General features: G+C 44.2%; 1 protein-coding gene across 1 annotated transcript in view; it reads left to right on the forward strand.

Moving 5' to 3' along the window:
- Igsf11 (immunoglobulin superfamily member 11) overlaps window positions 1-24,762 on the forward strand; it is a 128,772-nt gene that overhangs the window by 30,611 nt on the left and 73,399 nt on the right. The gene's annotated exons all lie outside the window — the stretch shown is intronic.

Below are 24,762 nucleotides of genomic sequence, written 5' to 3' on the forward strand. Positions count from 1 at the left end.
CCTTCCTCTGGGGAGCATTTGAGTGGCTTCTGGCTTGGGGAGCACCATTAAGAGACACTATGGACACATTTCATTCTTTGATTTTGGAGGCGGGTGACTATATATTTATTAGTGAAATGGTTGGCTTTTTACATTTCTTGGAAACACTCAAACTGTTTTTCAAAGTAATTGCTCCATTTTCTTTGGTGAACTGTTCATCCAAATATCTTGCTTGGCTTTTTATTTATTTTTTATTTTTTTTAGGTGTCTTTGTTTTCTTACTATTGAGTAAATGTTCTTAACTTTGAACAGCTCCCATTTCTATTATTCTATCTTGAAATTGATTTTTCGTCTTTTATTTTCCATTCTGCATTTAAGCTTATCCAATGAATTTTAAATTGCAGACATTTAAATTTTCCAGCCTCTCATTTTCTTTCTTATTATAGCTTCTGTTTTTTTTTAAACTAAGACTTCCTGTCTTTTCATTTATTATAAATGCTCATTTTCTTTGTTGAGTATAATTGCAACAGATAATTTAAAATCCATGTCTGATAATTCCAGTATCTGACTCATCTTGAGATTGGCATCTGTGAAGGTTAATTTAATGTGTCTTGCTGCTGGGCCTTGGGATGCCTAAGAAGCTAGCTAAATATGGTTCCGGTTGTGCCTATGAGGTGTTTCTCAATGAGACTGGTATTTAAACTGGTCCCCTGACCTGTGTGGGGGACACCAGAATGCTGAGGGTCTGAAGGGAACAGCGAGTGAAAGGTTGGATTCTGGATGTGCCAGACTGAAGGATCTTGGGGCAGGGAGGATCTTCTGGTTGCCTCTGATTTTCAGGTCTTCAGATCTGGACAGGAATCACATTCTTTCCAGCCATCAGAGGTCTCCCATCTCCAGCTCCTAGTTGTGTGATAATGTGGCTTCCATGCCCCCGAGAGCATATATGGTACAGTACTGTGTTATTAATCTGTCTATAGACGTGTTTGCAGGTGTGGGCAGAGGAGAGAGAGAGAGAGAGAGAGAGAGAGAGAGAGAGAGAGAGAGAGAGAGAGAGGAGAAGATGGAGAAAGGATGAACAGAGAGTGTAAGAGAAAGCTAGAGTCAGAGGCTCTCTATTACACCATCTGTCAATTGTCTTTTTCTTTTAAAACCAAAATTTTCTTAGCCTTTTTAAAAATGAGGTGAAATTTGAAATCAGTGTCATCATCATACAGAGTCTGGTGTGTTTAATGGAGTCTGGTTTCTGTTACCTGGGCCTGTGACATACTGGCTATTATTACCTGCTCAGCAAGTAGCCACTTCACTGGGCCAGACAGCCTGAAGATTGTGTCATGCCCGAGGCGGGTGGCACCTCAGACCTCATGTCTCTTCTCTGTGACCCTCTCTCTGTGGGTTTGAATATCAACCCTTGTCTTCTCTTCCTTCATTTGCTTACTATTACCGCTCTTCTTGGTTGGCTTAATATGACCAAATACACACCATGTACACACCAATGCACAACAAAGTGTTATGTTCCATGTCACGACTTGACTCTTCATGCTTACTTGGTAATCTGGATTATCACCTAACTGAGGGTAGAAAGCCAGTCCCTTGAGGCACTGTAAGTTTCTCTGGCTGGTAATCACAAATAGCATGGTAACCCGGAGATGGGTGAAGCAAATGCCTCCTTCTGGGAAGGCTTGGAGAAAGCAAAGGAATCTTGCATTCTATTAAGACTCGCCTCTTCAGTTTTTTAGTAATAAGGGTTTTGCAAAGGACTTTGGCACTGTGGGAGAAGAGAAGGCTTGATAGTAGGCTTTTGGATATTTTGCTTTGAGATTATTGGTTGGCCTCTGGAATTCATGGTCCTGAAGGCTGCACACTGAAGCAAGTGGATCAAATAGCTTATGGTTTGTATCCTCAGATGGCATATCGGGGTTCCGTAAAGGAGCCAGTCTATGCATGGATGTGCTCAAGTATTCAGAGAAGTTATTAGGGATCAGCCCCTGTGATTGAGTGGTGGCAGACCCCACAGAGCTGACATCCCAGGTTAGATCCAGGAGGAAACCACTCTGGAACCAGAAAGAGCTGATACCCAACTTAGAGCACCTGGCAGGGTTTGCTCTTGCTCAGCCACCTGATTGTAAGAGGCCTGCCCTCCCCCCCCCCCCCGTGTGAAAGGCAGTCCCCTCCCCACCACGGAGCTAATTTAAATGTTGATCTCATTCCAAAACACCTTTATAGAAACCTCCAGAATAGTGCTTGACTATACCTGTGAGCCTTCCTTATAGCCTACTGAGGTGGCATTTAAGACCAACCCTCACAAGTAAACATGCTTTTAAGCCTTAACTTGGGAATTCTTTATTAAAGACATACACGAGGTGCTCAAAAAATGTCACTGATGTCTTCACGGAAGAAGATGATGTGTGTCCTAGACTTGCTCTCCTTCCTGTGCCCCATCCCTCCGCACCCCAGGCGTCTCCTTTAACCACAGCTTTCCCTGAAAGATCTAGTCTTTGTACTGTAGTCCATGGCAGAGCGAGGAGGAGGAGGAGAAGAAGAAGAAAATAAAAAGAAAATATTTTCCAGGAAAGCCTTCATGGTTGAACTTTTATCAGAGGTTTCAGCCTTTGAGCGCACAAGGCCACATTCCAAAGCCAGGTGCAGTAGGGCTTGGGCAAGCTGTTGTCATATTTCTACTGACCTCCATTGCAGAATACTAACTAGCATGGTGGCTTTTCCTCTTCTTTGTGGGATACCTGAGATTTTGAAATAATCTAGAAGTTTATTTACCTATTTTTTTTAAACTAAGATGTGCCTATCTTCATAGAAGGATGGTCACTGGGATCTCAGCCTACCCTGATTCAGTGTTTGTAGGGGTCAAGTTCATTTCTCTGATTCTCAGGCTCTTGTTCATAATGTAGGTAGGATGGGAAAGTTGAAAGGTCCCTCTTCATCCAACACTTAGGAAGGATGGAGTAACCTCGACAATGATGTTTTATTTAGAGGGTTTAAAGATCGAGTGTGCATTTGCTGATGAAAGGAGGCACTGATAGTGGGTGTGAATTTTAAAGTTTTGCAGCCTTGGTAGAGAAAGCATAATAATAGAGTAGATGGCATTATTTCTTGCCAATCAAAGACCAGTTTACTGTTATGTATTTTTCTTCTCCTCCCTTGGATTTTGAAGTATTAGAGATATTCTGTCTCAAGGTATAAGGAATTTGACCAGATAATGTGATTCACTGAGATGGGTTAAAGGTCTCCAATTGAAGTTGCAAAATGTATCACTTATATTCTTTCATTTTTTCCATTTTTTTTATTCTTTGAAAATTTCATATGTGTACGCAATGTATCTTGGTTATACTGGGCATCTAATCCTGCCCTCCATCTCCCACCCCCACTCCCTTCCAGTGCACCCCCTTTCCAACTTCTCTCTCCTCACATAGCCCACAGAGTCTAGTCCATGCTCCCACATGGTGGTGAATCCACTAGGGAATGGGCAGTCTACAGTATCTGTCCATCAAAGAAAATCTATTCCCCTTCTCCCAGGAGCCATCAGTTGCCAACGTACACTCAGAAGTGTGATTTCGGGGTCTCCTCCCCCTCCCCCTGTAATTTTAAGTGGCTTGATCTGATACAGGTCTTATCTAAGTAACCATAGCTGCGGTGAGCGTTTGTGTGCAACAGCCATGCCATGTCCAAAGGACATCATTTACAGCATGCCTCTTCATCCTCTGGCTCATACATCCTGCAGCCCCTGCTAGGACAGTCTTAGAACCTTGGCAGCAAGGGTGGATGTAGATGGCCTCTCTGTGTCTCGGCACTCACAGTTAGGAGTCTCTACATTAATCACTTCCCATTGCACAGATCTATGAATATAAACATTTAGAAGGAGACTTGGCAGTAGGACCCTTCAGCAGAACCAAATCAGTAAGTTCTTCCCTTGGACCTGTGACTTCCCCAGCCTAGGGTTTTGAGTGTGTTTTCAGCTGTTCTGTCTTGTTTTATGTCAACTTGATGCAAGCATAAGTTACAGAGAGGAGGGAGACTCAGTTGGGAAAAGGCTCCATAAGAACAGGCTGTAGACAAGGCTGTGGGACATTTTCTTAATTCATGATTGATGTTGGAGCCCATTGCGGGTAGTACACCCCAGAGCTGATGGTCCTGGATTCTGTGAGAAAGCAGACTGAGCAAGACATGGGGAACCAGCCAGTAGTCAGCACTCCTCCATGGCCTCTACATCAGCTCCTGCCTCCAAATATGCCCACCTGGTTTGAGTACCTGCCTTGGCTTTCCTCATTAGACTGTGACTCGGTATGTAAGTCAAATAAACCCTTCCACGCATGTCACACTTGAGCCTGATGTTTCACTGGAGCAATAGTAACCCTATCTAAGATACAGCACCTGACATGAATTCCTTCTTGTAGATCATGTTTCAGATCTAATTCAGAGAGTAGTTGGTTACTCCAGTAAACATTTTGCCACTAATGTAGCAGTGAGTACACACACACACACACACACACACACACACACACACACAAGGGGGGTAGGGGAGAGAGAGGGGGGAGGGGGAGAGAGAGATTGATTCATGGTAGTGTAGTATTAAAGTATGCAGGGTGCAGGGTGTAATTCTGGGTAAATTGATGTCTTTTGTCTCTAGACACATCTGTAGCATCTTAGAGCTAGATTATGAAAGCTAGACAGCCAATAGGTAGAGAATTTTTTAGTGAGTTCAAGATCAATTTTTTTTTTTATGTACCGCAACAAAAATATGTGCCATCTTCAGCAATAGGGTATTATCATTAGTTATGGTGGCACCCAAAAGCAGTGGGCAAATCCTGTGCTTTTTAAGAGGATTCTAGGGCCATGCTGATCAGTATGGCTTGACTTGTAAGAGGTAACCTGTGCCTGGCTCTAAGATGGTCATTTAATAACCAATGCCTTCTGGAAACAGTGTAATTGCTTATATTATTTACTGACTTACAGGTCAACAATGCATGTTGGGTTTAATCAATGCTCCTTTCTAGTTATATTATAAATGATAAATCATGTTAACATGTTGGGATCACCAAACTTACCAATCAGACTGTTGTTTCTGATTACTAAAACAGTAAATAATCCAGGTGCCTAGGCTGTGAGCCGACTCCTCTTATGTTCAGATGCTACCATGCATTCTCCTCACTGTGGGTAGAGGTTCTTAGCTCTGCTTTAAAAGAAAATATTTATATGATTGCCTTATACACCGAATTAAAAATCAAGGCAGATATAGATGCCATCACCAGTTTATGGAAATTGAAGATACTGAGAAACGTTAAGGAGGAAAAAAGATGTGGTGTTGAATATTATAATCTATGTCTCATATCTGCCTTTGGAAAAGCAACATTTGCTTATTGGAAATACCCAGAGATCACTGGACTTCTGTCATAAAACTTTATAGTAAATATTTTACACAGTACTGTCAGGGGGCCACAGTAAATTACAATTTTATCCTTGCTTGAAAATCCTTATGGTATCCATGCCCTAAGACAACTTACGGGGAAGAGTCAACAGGGGAGGAGAGGAAAGGTTGGTTTTTTCCCATGAATTTTACCAATACTGAGAAATTCTCCGCTGTATTTGTGAGAATACAGACTTGCAGGTGCACCTGATGAGAATCAGGTAAGGCTTGCAAGTAATTAGGATCTCATAGGTGAGGGAATCAGGAGTCAGCCAGGCAGAAGTACTGAGAAATAGTTGGAAGAAAATGGCCAAACGGCAGGCTTTGCCACCAAGTTATTCCTGGTGAAGACCCCACATAGGGGCAGCACTTGATTTGAAGCTTCTGTTGCCCTTTAAATACTGACCTAAGCCTGCACCAGAGCTTCAGGCTTGCAGATTAAAGCAACACTGTAATCCTTTTCAAGATGTTGAGCTTGCTTCTAGCACTTTAACTTAGTTCATGATTACCAGAAATAAACTTATCCCATTGTCCTTGTGTAACACCGCTCACAGCAGCCCTGATGCTGTAAAGCCAGCCATTAGTGTGGTCCAGGTCAGTACTGCTAGTCATCCATAGGCATCTCACTCCAGGTCTTAAAACAAAGTTTGTCCTCTTGCTCACTTGATTCTTTCTTGCCCATTCTTGTAAGAACATCTGTTGTCTCCAGAGTATCTGTCACTGGGTACCCAAAGTGCACCATACAGGGTATCTTTTCGGTGTTTAGACTTTAAATCAGGGCTTCCATTGGAAGGCTTGACAGTTTTAAGAGCATTCTCTGTGCAGAGTGAGTTAGAATGAGTCAAGGCTAATGGTAGAGAGAATGATGGAGGGACTGTTGCAGAAATGACAGTGTCAAGAACTAGCCTGGTTACAGCAGCAGTAGAGAGAAGATGTTTTGACACCATAATGGGGTAGGGTATTTCGTAATGGACACGAGTAGGAGATGCAGGTATTAAAGATGGTTCATGGGCATCTTGCTCAAGCACCAGCAGGAGTCCAGTGCAGTGAGCCAAGGTGACGTTTCAGTGCACAGTAGAAGCATGTTTGGAGGAGAGGTGGATGTTTAATTTTGTGGGTTCCTCAGTTTTAAGATACTCCAGGAAATCCCTACCACATTTTACTTATACCAACAGCCATCCTCCTGCATCTAACCCAGAAATCACCCTTGTCTTTTTCTTTTTTTTTTCTTTTCTCACTTCCTACACGTGGTAATTGATGAAACCATGTGAATTTGGTACCTCTTTAGAACTTTCTGGATTCTTTCTCCCCTTTCTCCATCTTTTATGCTTGCTTCAGGACACTGGCCACTTTCCTGCTGGCTCATCGCATCAGCTTCTTATTAAAATGACTCTTCATTCCAGGTTTTCCCCAGCATCTTCTGCAGTGGTTGTGGAGGCAGTAGCTTTGCCTAGAAGGGGCTCTTAACACTTCCACATAAGCTTCAAGCACAAGAGTCCCCCTCCACCCCCCACTTTGGCAGGATTGCAAAAATATTTACATAGTTGAGGTAAAGGCTGGAGAATCTTTGACCCTAGTGGTTCTTCACCTTATAAACAATTGCTGTGATTTTCCTAAAAGAAACTTGATGTGCCAAGGTGGGTTGGTAGGCAAGGCAGGGCCTCCCCACTTATCAGAGGAGAATGGGAAGGGGTGGGGGAGTGGCTATGTGATGGGGGCAGGGCTGGGAGGAGAGGGCGGGAGGTTAACTAAATAAATTAATTAACTAATGAAGGGGGATAAGATCCATTTATTCACGTTTTGAATACCCTTCAATGACCCATTCTTTACTTCAGGATGAGGTTTAAAATTTGCACCTTACCTACAATCTGTGGTTAATTGCCTAAACCCATTGTTGTGGTTTTGGATAAGGGTCCCTTAAGTGTTCATGTGTTAAAAGTGGTATTGGGAGGTGATGGAACCTTGAAGGGATGGTGTTTAGTGTTAGGTCCCTGGGTCCCTTGGAGTTGTACCCTTGAAGGGAGTTGTGGGACTTGATCGCTTCCTCTCCCTCTTTTAATTTCTGTTCATGAGGTAAGCAGTTTTTTTCCTGCATCCCCTGCCATTTCCATCCAGTGTGTTCACCATGCCCGAAGCAGCAGACCTATCCATCCTTGGAATAGGACCACCCAAGCTGAGCCAAAATAAATAATACTTACTACAAGCCCCTTACCAGATTTGGGCATCAAGCATCTTCTCTTGCGTTTTCTTGGTTGTCTTTTTTCTTTTGTGGTGGTGGGTATATGAAGCATACCTTTTTCTTTTTCTTTATTAAAGATGGGTGAAATTTATCATTTTTTTTTGTGCCTGTTGTCCTTGGCATCACATCTGAGAAATCATTGCCCAACTCCAGCAAAACCTTTTCATGTGGGTCTTCTTTCCTTTTCAATTCCAACTAGCCATGACGTCATTGTAACTACACGTGTGCAGGGCTAGGGTGGTGCATCGGTTAAATGCACCATTGGTAGATGTGTGCTTGGAAGTGTGTGTGTGTGTGTGTGTGTGTGTGTAGTGGTCATGCCTCTATGTCCTGCCAGTCGTGGGGAGGTGTTTGCAAGAATCTGTTAATAAAGACGTAGCCTCTGTCTGCTGAATGAAGACTTTTTGTAGACTTTGTACATTTTTGCTAGTGTTCAAGGAACACCATGCAACTTAACAAGTGCTTGGAGCCTTAGACTGGTTTAATCTTGCATGTTTTCGAGATCTACAAAAGATGTGGATGAAACTTTAGGGTGCATAGCTCAGTAGTTGAGGGGTCTCTAACATTCCGCCTATGCGGAGGTCAAAGTTTCAAGAGGCAATCAGTAATCTTTATTTCACATTTTGGAATATTAGATGTTTGGAGCACATTTCTGCTGTCCCTCTTAGTGCCAGTGTAAGGAGTTGCTAATTGTCCATTCTTGCTGGAAAAGTACTGATTTCCATTTGAATATAACAGTCTTTTTACCAAAACTTTCCTATGGCTGATTCGAGCAAAGACAGAAGCCTTCTGTTTGTGAACTGAATGTTCAGCCAGCCGTGACGCGGCCACTATTATCAATGAAGCTTATTCATCACCTTCTGCACGGTGCATTGGATGGGCCTTGCAGAGGATCTGGGAGACTTAGAATGCAGCGCTCCCCTTCCCCCGCCCTCCTCTACACACTCCCGGTATTAAGTGATTGTGTTCTATATCTTTTCTAGACCTTATGGGTAATTAGATCTTTTGTTTTCTCTTGATTCCCAATAGTGTTTTGCAGATACTGGGCACTGATTGAGAATTTGTTCATTTTCTAAATTAAGAAGAAAAAAAAAAGAGGGCAATTCATGCCGTTGGGAGATAATTTTGTTGTGCTCTTTTACATTTATATCACAGTGCCATTTTTATAAAGATGTAGGCAATGTTACGTCTTTATCAAATAAAATGAAGTGGCCACTGATGATCCTAGATTAAGAGCTTATAAGCTTTTAAGCAAATTACTTTCAATATTTAATTTTGCACATTACGTTAACACACAGTAAATTGCTGAATTTTACTTTCATAGATATAGCTGTAGAGATACAAAAGAAGCATATTCTGGTTCTTGACTAGAAGTTACCAAAGTAGGCCTTTGTAAACGTCATGTGCTCTGAAATATGGCAGCCACTTTCTTTGAGTACTTTATGACAGCCAGTCTGCCACAGGGTAGCTACTGTGCCCAGCCACACGACAGTACCATTCCCTGTGTCTGCTGTGGGTGAGGGGACACTTGTGTCAGGGATGGTACAGTATTGAGAGAACAATAGATTCTTTTCCTTCTAACCATCTGTCTCATTTAAGAAATTATTCTATGAAAAATGGGAATCTGCTCGCCCTACATTCACTTTCCCCACTTCTTCCCAAGCACCTGTTCCAGGGACCTTCTAAGCCAGTGTCCTCTATTCCCAGAAGACACTGCTATCTGCATCTCTGCTGAATTTGTAGTAGGTTTGGGGTAGGGAGGTGTCTTAGTCAGGGTTTCTATTCCTGCACAATCATCATGACCAAGAAGCAAGTTGGGGAGGAGAGGGTTTATTCAGCTTACACTTCCACATTGCTGTTCTTCACCAAAGGAAGTCAGGACAGGAACTCCCACAGGGCAGGAACTTGGAGGCAGGAGCTGATGCAGAGGTCATGGAGGGGTGCTGCTTACTGGCTTGCTTCCCCTGGCTTGCTCAGCTTGCTTTCTTATAGAACCCAGGATACCCAGCCCACCACCCACAATGGGCCCTCCCACCCTTGATCACTAATTGAGAAAATGCCTTATAGCTGGATCTCATGGAGGCATTTCCTCAAGGGAGGCTCCTTTCTCTGTGATAACTCCAGCTTGTGTCAGGTTGACACACAAAACCAGCCAGTACAGGTGTTCCAGAGTTGTTGGTTTTGTTTGTTGTGTTGGCTGTGGGGCATTTCAGGAAACACTCATCCCACCCCCATCATAGGAACCCTTCCTCCCACCCCTACCCCCACCTGTAGAGATTATCAGAGCACATAGAATTCTTCTGGGTTGACAATGAGTCTTGATTTGTTACAACCTCCAGCTATCACCAAGTCTGGTTAGGTCCACAGCTGACTTCAAGGGGATGGAAGAGAGTGTCAGTAAATCAGTCTGGCGGTTCCTCAGAAAATTGGACATAGTACTACCGGAGGATCCAGCAATACCTCTCCTGGGCATATATCCAGAAGATGTCCCAACCGGTAAGAAGGACACATGCTCCACTATGTTCATAGCAGCCCTATTTATAATAGCCAGAAGCTGGAAAGAACCCAGATGTCCCTCAACAGAGGAATGGATACAGAAATTATGGTACATTTACACAATGGAGTACTACTCAGCTATTAAAAAGAATGAATTTATGAAATTCCTAGCCAAATGGATGGACCTGGAGGGCATCATCTTGAGTGAGGTAACACAATCACAAAGGAACTCACACAATATGTATTCACTGATAAGTGGATATTAGCCCAAAACTTAGGATACCCAAGATATAAGATACAATCTGCTAAACGCATGAAACTCAAGAAGAATGAAGACCAAAGTGTGGACACTGTGCCCCTTCTTAGAATTGGGAACAAAACACCCATGGAAGGAGTTACAGAGACAAAGTTCGTAGCTGTGATGAAAGGATGGACCATTTAGAGACTGCCGTATCCAGGGATCCATCCCATAATCAGCTTCTAAACGCTGACACCATTGCATACACTAGCAAGATTTTGCTGAAAGGACCCAAATATAGCTGTCTCTTGTGAGACGATGCCGGGGCCTAGCAAACACAGGAGTGGATGTTCACAGTCAGCTATTGGATGTATCACAGGGCTCCCAATGGAGAAGCTAGAGAAAGTACCCAAGGAGCTAAAGGGATCTGCAACCCTATTGTTGGAACAACATGATGTACTAACCAGAACCCCGGAGCTCTTGTCTCTAGCTGCATATGTATCGAAAGATGGCCTAGTTGGCCATCACTGGAAAGAGAGGCCCACTGGACCTGCAAACTTTATATGCCCCAATATAGGGGAATGCCAGGGCCAAAAGAATGGGAATGGGTGGGTAGGGAAGTGGGGGGCACTATGGGGGACTTTTGGAATAGCATTGGAAATGTAATTGAGGAAAATATGTAATAAAAATATTAAAAATTAAAAAAAAAAAAGACTCTTAGTGCCTAAACCTTGCCTTGTGGTTCAGGGGGTGTTCCCTGCCGAGGATCTGCAAATGAACGCGTTAGCTGTGAACTGTTAGCAGGGTGCCTCCATGGGCCCATGCTGAGAAATCCCCCCCCCCCCCCAGGGACCAGCCACACAACGGTATAGTATAGAATAGAGTTTATTCAGGGCATGGGGAGAGGAGTCAAGAGGGTAGTAGAGGTAGAGAAAGGCAGAGAGAGAGAGAGAGAGGAGAGAGAGAGGAGAGAAGTAGAGGCTTGAGGGAGTGGGTAAGGGGTAAGGGGACAGAGCAGAAACAAGAAGGGAAGAGCAAGAGAGGAGGAACAAGAGAGGGAGGAGGGGGCAAGGCAAGCAGCCCCTTTTATAGTGAGTTAGGCCTACCTGACTGTTGCCAGGTAACTGTGGGGTGGAGCTTAGACAGAAGGCTAACAATCAGGCTACAGGCAGAATCATTCAGGCCACATGCTGAATTTAGTGAGCAGCTATTCATTCGCAGATCCTGTTCCTATCCCATAAGAAGGTGGGAGACTCCTAACACATGAGACATTTCCTCGGACCATCCTCTCTGGTCTGTTTCCCCTAGCACAACACAGGATTCTTCATACCTTGACTGTTCCAGTACAGCTTTGACTGACCTGTGCCTCTTGTGTTCCTTCTCCCTTGAGACCTGCCACACTGCAGCCACAGCTACTTCAATAAAACACAAACACATCCCCCTTCTGCTTGGAAAAACATCCAGTGGTTTCCTGTTGTGTTCTGCCCAAACCCAGAGCCTTCCCTGGCTCTGAATTCACAGCAGTGTCTGTGGGATGTAGCTTTGTGCCCTTTGGCTGCTTATCTCTGAGCCTGCAAGGATGATCTGTAAATTTATCCTCCACTTATCTGACCCCAGATGTCAGATTTTTCACCTTCTGTCATCTGAGCTGCCCTGGAAAGCATCCCCGACCCCTTCCTCTGCCCCTAGAAGTTCACATCTTCCTCGGAACCTCTCTTAGTCCCTCAGGCAGTTTCTTTCCTTGCCTGCTGGTGCTGTGGAGAGAGCTCAGCAAACACACCTCTGTTACATCATTTATTGGTGTTCAATCCCTGTGGGCTGATGGTTTTGTAAAATGCAATAAAACTTAGATGATAGCAAAGTGAAATGTGAACCAGACCCAGTAGAAACCGGCTTACTGATAAGATAGATTGCCATAAAAGCTTCTGCATGCTTAATGTCAATCTTTCTCCTTCGCCATTTGCTTGTAGGCCAGGAACAATTCACAGGCCAGGCCTGGCCCAGCGCTGCTGGTTAATGCTGAGCAAGCAGTTTCCCTCTAATTTGCTGTTATTCACTGATCAGGGACTACATCTTGATCTGTGTTATCTGGCTTCCCACCTTTTGTTGATTCTGCACTAAAAGTTGGGTCTTCAGGTAAGTGCCCTGCACAGTGAGTCAGGAATTGGTGCTTGTTTGAGTCTCAGTTGGCTCACATATTAGTTGTAGGGTGTCTTGGTTGGAACTTTAGTTTCTATGACTATCACTTCAAACTTCCTGTTGCTAAGGAAAGGACTTACTAAGCCTGCAGTCCAGGCAATTTTGTTTGAAGATGCTTTAGCTTCAGTATCCTCTAGCAGTTGGGATGGTAGGCAGGTGATGACCTTAGATTCTTGGTGCAGTGAGGGAAGCTTGTTTGCTGTAGGAGAGGCAATTAGAACCAGAGCCCTTTTGAAACTGCCTTGGAGCAGATAGTTGCTTAAGAAAAAAGTCTCCTGACTGTCACACATGAAATGCTTTATAGTTTTCAGGTTTCACCAACAAACCAAAAGCAGTTTTTTTTTACCCTGGGGACAGCCAGATCGCCACTGGTTCAAATGTTGTTAGGATCTACATTAAAACTTTCTCACTTATTTCTATTTATGTGCTTGTGTGTATGTACACCTCACATGTGAGTGTGCTGTGTCTATGCTGAGGCCAGAAAAAGGGCATCAGATGCCCTGGGACTGGAGTTAGAGCAGTTGTGGGCCTTGGGATGTGAAGGCTGGCACGCCTATCCTGGATCCTGTGCAAGAGCAGCAAACAGTCAAACCGCATGTCTAGTTCTCCAGCCTTAGGATCTGCATCTTTTGAAAGCTGAATTCCTAGGTTCCTGCTGTTTGTGCTCCCTCCTGGGACTTGGGAACAGTGTTTTGCTGTGGTGGGAGGCATTGGGAAACCGAGTTTAGCCCAGGGTTTGCTGTTGACTGACCAGCTCTCGCACACCCTTATTTGAAATCCAGACTAAATCGATTCTGTTGTTGTTTTAAATGTCTCCTTTGTTCCAGGGAGCCATGGGGTCTCTTGTCTTGCTTTTCTTTAGTCCTGTAACTGTGATCTTTGTATACTCCCATTTACATCGTGTGCTGCCCTTTAGTGTATAGTGTGAACCTTATCTTTGGCTTTTGCCCCCGTCTCTCAGTACTTTGTAGCGACCTCACTTCCATCTCTTCTGTTTTTCACACTGTCTCTCAATTCCCACTCCACTAATGTTGGCCAATTTGTTCAACTGAACTGTCCTAGGCTTTTGCTTCAAAGTTTGGCTAAGCGGTCTGCCTCTACCAGGTAAGAAACTGCCATGGGTCACACACGTGATTCCCGGTTAATGCGTTACTGAGCTGTGTAAGTTTGTAAAAGTTCTCAAGCCCAGTTCGGGTGATGTAAATAGTCATATGCCCATGCAACACAGAAGGGCATTGTGCTGCCCATTCATTGTTAGAAAGGTCTCATTAATTATTAGCCTGATGGAGGATAGTTGGTATTTCTCTGTCTGTGCCTTCTTGGCCTTTGGCAGCAGAGAAAAGATGTGAATTCTGCCCACAGACTATCCACCCTGCAAGGCTGCCTGCCAGGAGTCACATGCCTGCTGAGTTGTTGCTGCACCCTCTTTCTTCCTTTGTATTCCTCAAGGCTCCTGTTGTTGTTGGCCTTTCTGCCTGGTGTCCCTGAGTTATAGCCCTTTTAGTTCTTTGAGTGATAAGGACTAAGCATTGTTTAACAACCTAAGCAATCTTTCTGGGGTTTGAATTACCTCCACTAAGGAAGCCAGGCAAGCTCTTGATGGCTCTGGGGTACCAGGCAGATCTTCTCTAGGTTATAGCCTTGTTTCTGGACTTGTGGCTTTTAACTCATGGTCCTCAATACTCATATTTGCTCCATGGTGTTCCAAACCAAGTGGGAGGCGGGGAGAGAAAGTGGGAGGGAGGGAGGAAGGGAAGGAAGGAGGATATCAGAGTCGGGAGTAGGGGAGGGAGGGGAGAGGAAGGGAGAAGGACTGAGTAGTGTTCACGAGCTGCAGTCCTCCCGCTAGTCACTGAGGAAGGTGTCCCCTCCCTCTGGAACGAGTACATGAAATAGTCCTCCCACTAAGCTGGCTGAGCTTTTTCCCGGGCCCACGTTCCATCTTATATCTGATTTGTGCTGTCTTGCCCTGTCCCTCTTTGGACGATCTCATGCACCCAGATGCCCGAGCACCGGTAGGAAAGCTCTGTTGCTTGGGAGGATGGTGGAAGGGATCCAGAATGGGCTGCTTCACATTTGCCGGCTCGGCTCGTGGTGGCTGTGAGATGCTTCGTCAGAGTCTAGTGGGTGGCTGTCTGAAGGGCTGAAACTAATTAATGCTTAACTTCTTTCCCTACTAACCCTAACTCACCTCCAGACTGTGTTCTAGCAGCAGCTGTGGTCTCAGGTGGCCCCATTACCCAGAGTTAGCTATTTTGCTGACAGATGGGGAGAAGAGAAAACCAAGGGTAGGGAAAAAAAAAAACTCAAAACAATTCTCTTATTCTTCACACTGCCTTCTTCCTTTCTGTGTGTTCTGAATATCCCTCTCTTTCGTAAGGGGGAGTTGCATGAACTTATGTAAGACTTATGTTTCAACGTGGATCTGTCCATTTTCCAGCTCTATCACCCCAAAACAGTTCACTGCCCCCACAGGCTGTAGTGCTCTAGGATGCAGTCGTGACTTGACTTAATGGTTCCTTTAGCTACTCAGTAGAATGTGGAAGTGAGAGTGTGTCCCAGTGCTCTGCTGGGTTGGAGAGACTTAGGTAAAGCCGGTTTCCCATCAACTATTCAAAATATTATTCTATAAATCTCTCGGCTGTACCTTTATAGAAAAACAAGAGTTCATGTTCCAGATCACATCAAGTGGAATCTGAGCAGTGAACGGACACAGCTCAGTCCAGTGCACATTCATTGCACAACAGGCACTGTGGACCGAGAAGGGAACATCACTGCTGCCCAGGTAGCCATGTGAGGAATGATGCAGATTAGCCAGTCGGTGTCTATGTCGGGAAGACTGAGTGCTGAGGAGACATGGCTGCTTTTGACCATGGGAGAACACTTGCTGTCGTGAAGAGCTAGAAGAGCCGAGTGAGTGGATGTGAGGGTCAGGGAAGAGTCCTGGAAGGGGCTGGCTGAAGAGGAAGCACCTCCCAGGGAGCACATCTTAGCACAGGAAGCACATGAGGGAAGGCACTGTCCACAAATACTGCTGTGAGTTCACTGGCTTTTAAGTAGGGAGTGAGGTGGCAAGAGGTGGAGGGTGAAGCTATTAATGACAGCCTTGCACTAGGGCACAAAAGGCCTCTTTGTCATGCTAAGAAACTTGGTTTATATCTTCTGGAGAATGGAGGCTATTCACTGGAAGGCCCAGTACTGCACTGTGACAGGATCTCATTTGCATTTTATAAGAATTACTCTGGTGTGGGGCACAGGGTGTCTTGGAGGGAGGCACTCTGGGGGAAAGGCATGTTAACCTTGTGCAGAGGTGATAAGGGCCTGGCAGGAGATACTAAATGGCTGGAGGGATGAAGAGGAGACAAACTGGGTGCCATTTAGGCAATCTTCATGACAGTGTCCTTGTCAGGGATCAGAGCCTCAAGATCTTAGGGTCTTACTTTGGCTGTTGCTAATAGGAATGGTAAAAGAGGGATGGGTTGGGGGAAGATGCTGAACTTACTTGGATATGATGCAAGTGGAGTGTGAACATCTGGAACCGCCTGAGAGATGAGCCTCTGGCTATGCCTATGGGGCATTATATTCGTTCCATCCATTGAGATGAGAAGACTGCCCACTGTGGGTGGTACCATTCCCTGTGCGGGTTCCTGGGTGAATAGAGAAAAGTAACTGAGCCACAGAAGACCTTGCTTGCTTTTTCAGGCTCCCACTGCCTTGACTTCACTGGGATGTGATACTGTACCTTGAACTTTGGGCTGGAATGAACCCTTCATTCCTCAAGTTTCCCTTGCTCTGGGCATTTTATCAGTGCAACAGGGGAAAGAAGAAAACCAAGATGGGGATGAACAGCCGCAGGCGAGTTTGGTACTTTGGCTGGAGGCTCAAAGGAGGTCAGGGCCAGAAATTCAGCCTTTGCTTTAATCTTAATTGATAATAATGTTAGAAACAAGTGAGAGAAACTTTTGTCTCTATGCTGTGACAGAGTGATAAATGTATAATGTCTCACAAGTGACGCTTTGTTGGAAATTGTCCAATCGAGCTCTCCTCCCTCCCAGCCAAGTTCTTTCTTTAGTGGCAATGGAACATCGCTGTCTCTCATTTCTCTGTAAATTACCATTGTGCTTTTCTGCTTGACATACAGTTTTGAATCAAAGTGAGCCGGAGTTTTGAAGGGTGTTTCATTTTAATAGGATCCCTTACATAACTTGAAGCTGCATTTTAATGTGGCTCAGCATCTTCCAATGACTCTGGGAGTCCTTCCAAGCAATTATTATTATTGTTATTTCTATCATTACTTCCTAGACAAAAGTTTGTGGAAAATGATTAGCTAAGGGAGGAGGTCTTTTCCAGGTGGGGGTAACTGTAAGCACCCCGATCTTGTATCCTTGGCTTCTCCCTAATACTGTGTCCTGGAGGTTCTTAGTGATAGCCTTCAGTCACTCAGCATCCATGTCGCCCTATAGCGGTTAGATTTTATCTTCCACATCTTAATTTCCTGCATCATTTCTATTTCCCCCCTTTTCAGAGGACCTTAGCAAATCACATTCTTGATGCTCATAGTCGAATGCTTAATAGTCTAAACATGAACTAAAAGAAATATGTTCTTATCTGTAGTTGAACCAATTTATACTTATTCCTGTCTAGCTTATGAATTAACGAAACTCAGACTATGGTTATTTTATTTGGCTTTGACAATTACTGGGGGGCGTCACCCCTAAGCTACTTATCTATCTGCTGGCTTGGCTGCCTCCCCAGTGGTGTACTCCAAATGCTGGCTGTTTCTCCTGGCCATGTGTTCATGGTCCATCTCCTCTCATGGTGGCTTCCTCCTCTCTCCATATTCTTTCTTCTCCCTCTCTTTCTGCATCCCCCAACCAGGTAACTCAAAACCCACCTACCTCTAATCCCTCTAATAATTGGCAATAGCCATTTTTATTTAAACAACAGTTTTAAATTAAATAGCAAGGTTTGCACCACAAAAACTGGTAAATGTAAGAACTCACTCGTAGGCAACTAGACCTTCGGGTACAGAACTTAGCCCTCCAGTACATGGCAACAGACCAAACCTCAACACCTGCCAGCATCAAGGTTTATAGCAGCGGTTCCCTTCCTAACATTTTCTGTTTGTGTATAGATGGAGAAACCAGCCCACCTGGTCTGGCTCCATTGAAGCCATGGCTTCACTTGCCATTCCTTCATTCTTCCCATCCCCCTCTCACTCTCTGCCTCCTCCTTTGCTTTCTTCTTCCCCTTGTCCTCCCCTTCTTTTAGTTGTTTTTAAAATATGTGTGTGTGTGTGTTGGGGGGGGGTGCATCTGTGTGTGCGGGTGCATGTATGTGTTTTTCTGTGTGTGTCTCTGTGTGTCTCTGTGTGTGCATGTGTGTGTGTGTGTGTGTGTGTATGTGTGTGTGTGTGTGTGTGTGTGTGTGTGCCCGAGCATGCAGCATGCGCCATGGTGGGCATATAGAAGTCAGAGGACAATATATGAGAATTGGTTCTCTCCTTCAATCATGTTGATGCAGGGGTCAGAGTTAGGTTGTCAAGCGTGGTGGCAAATGCCATCACCTACTGAGTCCTCTTATATTTCTTGTGTCTGCTAAGTTACAAAAGTATTTTAGGTCTAATTACTATTCTCCTCTCAACCCAGTCACTTCTGGTATGTCTGTGTATTTTTCTTGCCTTGCAATCAACCATCCTCTCTCACAGTTATATCTTAATTTCCCACAGCTTTGATTGTTAAAAGAGCAGATAGTTTCTAGATCTCAGCTAAATATGGAAACTTTACAACCCAAATTAAGCCTAGTCACAAAACAAATGAATGAGGATAATGAAGTTATCCTTGAGTAGGTGACTTAGGGACTTAGGTTTGTGTCTATTCTATTTAGCTGGAGCAATAGTAAGCTACAGTTGATAGTTGCCGGAGAGTCTGAGGCTAGATAGACTTGGGTTTAAATCCCAGCTGTGTGGAGTTATTTCTTCCTTGTGAGTCGGCTTTCTGATTTATATATCTAGAGTAGTAATATCTACCAGAGCTGAGCGTGCTAAAAATACTTTCTTTTACTTAGATTTTTCTGTTTCATTTCTTATTTTTGTGGTCTCAAGACTCAAGATTTACCTGAATCTTTCTTTGATATGAAAACCCTCTCGGTATTTGAAATGCCAGTTTTCTTAACAGTGCGAGCCCTTGTACCTTCTGTTCTAGGGGAAGCAGCATGTTATCGTCTGTTTTGAAGCATGCTGCTTGAATTGACTCTCAGCAAGGCCACTTAATTACTTAGGAGAGTTGCTTAGCTCCTTGGGCCTTCATTTCCTTATTTGTAAAACGAAGGCAGCAATAACACTTACTGTACAGAGTGGTTGCAGTGAAGATGTTAGTGCTTACAAGGCTTGCTGTGCGCATGAGGTATAAAGCACCCGGGTGGGTCAGAGAGAATGCCATATGTTCTTAAAGTCTTGTTTTCATCTCATGGCCACACAGCAGCCATGTTTTCCTGGTTTCCTTGGAGTTAATACCAGGGCCATGTACCTGTTCTACCTAGGACTGTAAGTAGAGGCCAGGAGAGGAGGGTGTTATTTAGGGACACAGTCCTGATGCATTTGTTGTGGAGAACACACACTGAGATGTACATTCACAGGGTGATGACTGACTGCAGTCCTAAGGAACTGTGTGAACGCTGAGGTCATGGGCCATGTCAAGTGGCTGTCTCTGGCAGTACCAGGAGAAAGGTGTGTAAGACAGACATCTGGATTAGTGATGGGGCGGCCAGGAGGAGACAGAGATCTGGACTTGCTTTTGGCATGGGAATTTTGACATATCTAAGATAGGTGCTGAGAGGATATATGATTCTAAGACTTCAGTACAGCAGAGGAGGAGGAAGGCAGGTCCCGGCTCTTCCATGAACACAGTTAGATGATCCTTGAGGACTGTCCCTTGCAAGTGACAAAATGCTGTCACTGTCCTAGAGCCCCGCCTCACCTTGCCGGCCCCATGCAAATCAATAAGTGCTTTCTATTCTTGGGATACCAATTCTCAAGTATTTGCTAAGCACGTGACAGGAAAATCTGACTTCTGAATATGTTCTTAGTATTATTTTTCTCTTTTTAATTTTTAATTATGCACGCATTTCTCAGGTTGACACACCATGATCCTGAAGAAGGAAATACCCGGCTGAAGAGTAAGCTCAGTGGTTGAGAGCCCTGGCTGCTTTTCCAGAGGACCCGGGCTTATGTCCCAGCATCCATGTGGCAACTCACAACTGTTTGTAACTCTAGTTCCAGGGGACCCAACAACTTCACACAGACATACACACAGGCAAAAACACCACTACATATAAAATAAGAATAAATAATTTTAAAAATTAAAAAAAAAAAGCCGCCGGGCATAGTTGCACACGCCTTTAATCCCAGCACTTGGAAAGCAGAGGCAGGTGGATTTCTGAGTTTGAGGCCAGCCTGGTCTACAAAGTGAGTTCCAGGACAGCCAGGGCTATACAGAGAAACCCTGTCTCGAGAAAACAAAAAACAAAAAACAAAAACAAACAAAAAATAAGCCTAAGAAAATTACAAGCCAAGTAATAAGGCAACTGACTTGGAGATGTAAGCCAGGCCAGCTTCATGTATAAATTCAGGCAAATATGTCAAAAAAGAACATAACTGAACCCGCAGAGTAATGTCAGGTGACCACATTTCTTGCATGTCACCTTTCCATGGTCCTATAATGGCTGTTTTAAAGAAAATGCTACTAGGGAACCATTACTCAAGTTTTCCTGGAATGATGAACCCTGCAATATCTGCGTCAGAGAAGCAGATAAAACTCAGTGTTTGTTTATTCCTCCAGAGAAGGGACACAGGAAGCCTGCCTCTTAGAGAACTCCTAATTTTTGAGCTGACTATGACAGGTATTCTCTGATACTGAACTTGGAGTGTTGCCTTGGGCAGGAGTCGGGAGGAAGAACAGAGCCTGCAGGGAATGTTCATTTTCCTGCCTGCTGAAGAGTACAGAGGCACATTGACAACCTAGTTGGAGATTACATTAGCAATGAAGCAAGAACATAGCTGTGGGGTAGAAGGGTTATCTATAATCACCTGTAATCGGGCCTCACAGTAGCCTCTGACTTCACACTAATATGAAAAGTTACATTCTGTCTGTGGTCTCCTTGGTGGCAGGAGTCAGGCTGTTCTATGTCACCTTCACTTTCTCCAGTGACACGTGACATAGGTCATCCATTCAAACTGCAGGCCAGGGCAGCCTGGCGCTTGCCTCTTTTATGGTATTAGGAGACAGGTGAAGGGGGGTCCTAGGCATGTGATGGTAACAGCTTTGTTAATTGATCTGAAAGAAGAGACACAATGATATTAAAACGGTTAGAAAAGATAGTTTCAAGATTTAAGCCAGTTGCCATTAACTCAAAAAGAAGAAGTTAGGAAAGAAACTTATCTTTTTGAGTCTGGATTTCTCTACAAAGCCAGTGCTGGCTGGCCTTGAACTCCTGACCCTCCTGCTTCAGCCTTCCAAGTGTTAAAATTTTGGGTGTGCATTATCATGCCCAACTAACAAACTATTTTGTTTTTAAGATTTATTTATTTTATGTATATGAGTGTTCTATCTGTATGCGCACCTGTGTGCCAGAAGAGGGCATCAGATCCCATTACAGATGGTTGTGAGCCACCATGTGGTGGTTGCTGGGAATTGAACTCAGGACCTCTAGTAGAGCAGCCAGCATTCTTAACCTCTGAGCAATCTCTCCAGCCCCACAAAATCATTCTTAAAAGACTTATTTTTTCTTTTTACTTTATGTTTTTATTTTATTTTTATGTACTTTATTTTATTTTATGGGTGTTTTACACTCAATCTTAGTCAAAAGGCCAAGAATCGATTTTATGCGTGTTTTGCCTGCATGTTTGCCTTTGTGCTGTGTATACCAAGTACCAGTGGAGGCCAGAACTGCAGTTAGGGATAGTTGTGAGCCACCATGGGTGCTGGGAACTGAACCCAGTCCCCCTTGAAGAGCAACAAGTACTTTTTCTTAATGGCCGAGCCATCTCTCCAGCCCCTAACAAGCTCATTTGTAAGGAAAAAAAAATACTGAATTCCTTTGGGAGATTGAAGCCATGGTTACTGGAATGGTGAATTGAGATCTGACACTCTAGTTTTGTGAGTGTATAAGGCAGGGATTAGCAGTGTTTGAGATATTTTTTGTTGTTAGACTCAAGTTCCTTCCAGAATTCCATATTTCATAGGTAGGACCCATTTCTGAAACACTAGGACAGGCTTGTGGAAATCTATGCATTATAGTATAAACTGAAAACTTGCTGCGAACATTTAGCTTCTGTTTTCTATTGTTAAACAGAGCTGTTTTCATTTGTAACGTAACCTACATAGACAAGTGAATTCACTTTTAAGAAGAGATACTATTGAAGGAAGTAGAAAGGCAGTACAGTAATATTTAGAGTTATATTTGGTGTTGTGAACAAATGATTTACTTTTGATCTTCCAAGGCAGGGTTTCTTCAATAAGAGGCGATGGGGGAGAATTTCTTTTCTGTGGAACTTAATCTGTAGCCATCTGCTGCTGGATCTCATTATGTTCTTCACGTAATTAGAGTAATTAGGATGAGGCTTGTGCCATACATTAGTCTTGGGAAGGGGGGCTGAACTATTTCAAGGCTTGCTTTGAGACACCGGAGATTAATGGCCTAATCTTTGAGGTAAACTGATAGAAACGGAGAAAAGTGTGTAAGCCCAGAAAGGAAAGGTAATTGTGTTCGTTATATAATGCTAATCTTTTTCTTTTTTTTTTTTTATCATGATGGTAACTCTATGTTTTGAAAGCTTAACTCCAAAGGACTTATGAGAAAAACAGCTGGTGAGGGAAAGAAAGAAGATGGCAATAGTGGTGTACCTACTGTTCCTGGTGCCAACCTGGTTTCAGATTAGACCTCTCCCAGATTAGGAAAACAAAAAACAGCAAAAAGAGAAATCAAAGGAAATGGCAAAATTATAGGCGTGCAGAGCTTTCTGGGGAAGGCAGCTGTGTGGTTTTCACAGTGAAGAGGGGCAAGATCAGGTCCTGAAAACACTTTGTGTGTAAGCACTGTGGGGTCCTCAGGCTAGATTACAAAACTGCTCCAAGGTCTTCTGAGATACAAGGACAGGTCCACATCCTGGGAGGGGCTTACCATGAGGACTGACAGTTCTTCCTTCCCCGGTACTCGCTTTTCTTCATCATGATCACCAGTATAGAAGTGGTCATCCTCATTGAACCGCCGTGCGGTTTGGCTCCAGGTCAGTCTTCCTTGGCCATCAAATGCACTTGTGAAGAATGCCACTCTCCTATATCTGCCATTCACATGCTCTCATCGAAGGATTGTTTTGTCCCCAGTGCCAAGCTTTTACTTGACATTAAGATGACCTGGAAGGAGACCAACACACTTTATCTCCTACGGGATGAGACCTCTTTCCAGATAAGCTAGTGACCCCTGTCTTTCAAATGTACCCTAGCTGGTCTTGTTTCTCGACATATGCCATTGATCCCGCCTCCCCCACCTTGCCCTTGATTCTCAGCGTTCCATATCTTTTGTGGTCCAGCTTAGCATCACAGTTGCAATTGTATCAATCTCTTATCGTCCCACATGACTTTATTTAACAGTCTTTCAGGGCGCAGCAGAATTGCTGGCAGTAGATTCAGTACTAGGGATTGAAGCACAGGTCTATAGAGACAGGAGCCCTGGAGGCCAAGATGGCCTGCCTCTCTTTGAATGTCAAGTTGCTGTGGCACCAGGGTTTTGGGAACCGAGACAAGTCAGTTAAAGAAATGAGTGGGGTCTTTATTTCACCTCCTCTGTTTCATCTTCTGTCAAAGCCGTGGTGTCATCAATTCCAAGGCACCAAATTCCTGACTCAGGCTCTTGACAGAGAAAGCCAGTTTTTTTGTTTTCTGGGGGGCTTTTTTTTTTGCTCATTTTTCGGGAAATTATCCTGAATGTGTTGAATGCCTTTCTCTGCTGGGTGGGTGCCCAGGCCTTATACACAGAACGGTTAATTCTGGGCTGGCCATGCCCAACTCTATTCAGATCAGGACTCATTTATGTGTGCCAGGCCACTGCTGGGGTTGGCATATGTTGGTGGGCAGGAGAGGCCTGGCCCCTCTCTCTCTCTCTCTCTCTCTCTCTCTCTCTCTCTCTGTCTCTGCATATGACAAGCTCTGCTCCCTGCCGGGAGGGGCAAGTAGTTGTGGGTAGAGAGATAGATGGCTCAGTGTGAGAGGAGCAGAGAGAACATGGGCTGAGAGATAGGGGACGAGCAACCACAACAGAAATAAAAAGATGCGCTAAAAATAGAGGAGACTGAAATCCGTATCACCAGTGGAAAGGGCCGGGTGGAGTGCCTTTCTAATGTCTTTTCCCCTTCCTTCCTCTCTCCTTCTTCCTTTTATTTACAAGTTACAGTGCTTATATACTCCGCTCTTTAGACATAACACTTTTAAAAGAAATTAGTGTGTGTGTGCACACACATCCATGCGCACACTTGTGTAGGTCAGGGGGCAGCTTTATGGTGTTGTCTCTTTCCTTGTACCTTTACACGATTTCTAGGAATCAAACAGAAGTCCCATGGCTTGTGCAGAGCCTTAGTTTAGTTATGATTTCTATTGCTGTGATAAGACACCATGAACTAAAGCAACTTGGGGAAGAAAGGTTTTGTTTCATCTCTGTCATCCAGGGAAATCAAGTCAGGAACTGAAGCAGAGGCCAGTCACAGCCTCCTTTTTTTTTTTTTTAATATTTTTTATTACATATTTTCTTTTTTTTTTTTTTTTTTTTGGTTTTTCGAGATAGGGTTTCTCTGTGTAGCCCTGGCTGTCCTGGCACTCACTTTGTAGACCAGGCTGGCCTCGAACTCAGAAATCCGCCTGCCTCTGCCTCCCGAGTGCTGGGATTAAAGGCGTGCGCCACCACACCCGGCTACATATTTTCCTCAATTACATTTCCAATGTTATCCCAAAAGTCCCTCATACCCTCCCCCCAACTTCCCTATCCACCCATTCCCATTTTTTTTTAACAACACTCAGGACCACTAGTCCAGGGGTGGCACCTCCCACGGTGAGCTAGGTCCTCTCATCAATCATCAGTCAAGAAAATGTGCCAGCAGTGTCCATAGGCCAGTCCAATAGGACCTTTTTTTTTTGTCTATTA

The sequence above is a fragment of the Mus caroli genome, unplaced genomic scaffold (assembly GCF_978045245.1).
Source record: "Mus caroli unplaced genomic scaffold, Mus_caroli_1 scaffold_17, whole genome shotgun sequence".
In the NCBI taxonomy this organism is placed as follows: Eukaryota; Metazoa; Chordata; class Mammalia; order Rodentia; family Muridae; genus Mus; species Mus caroli.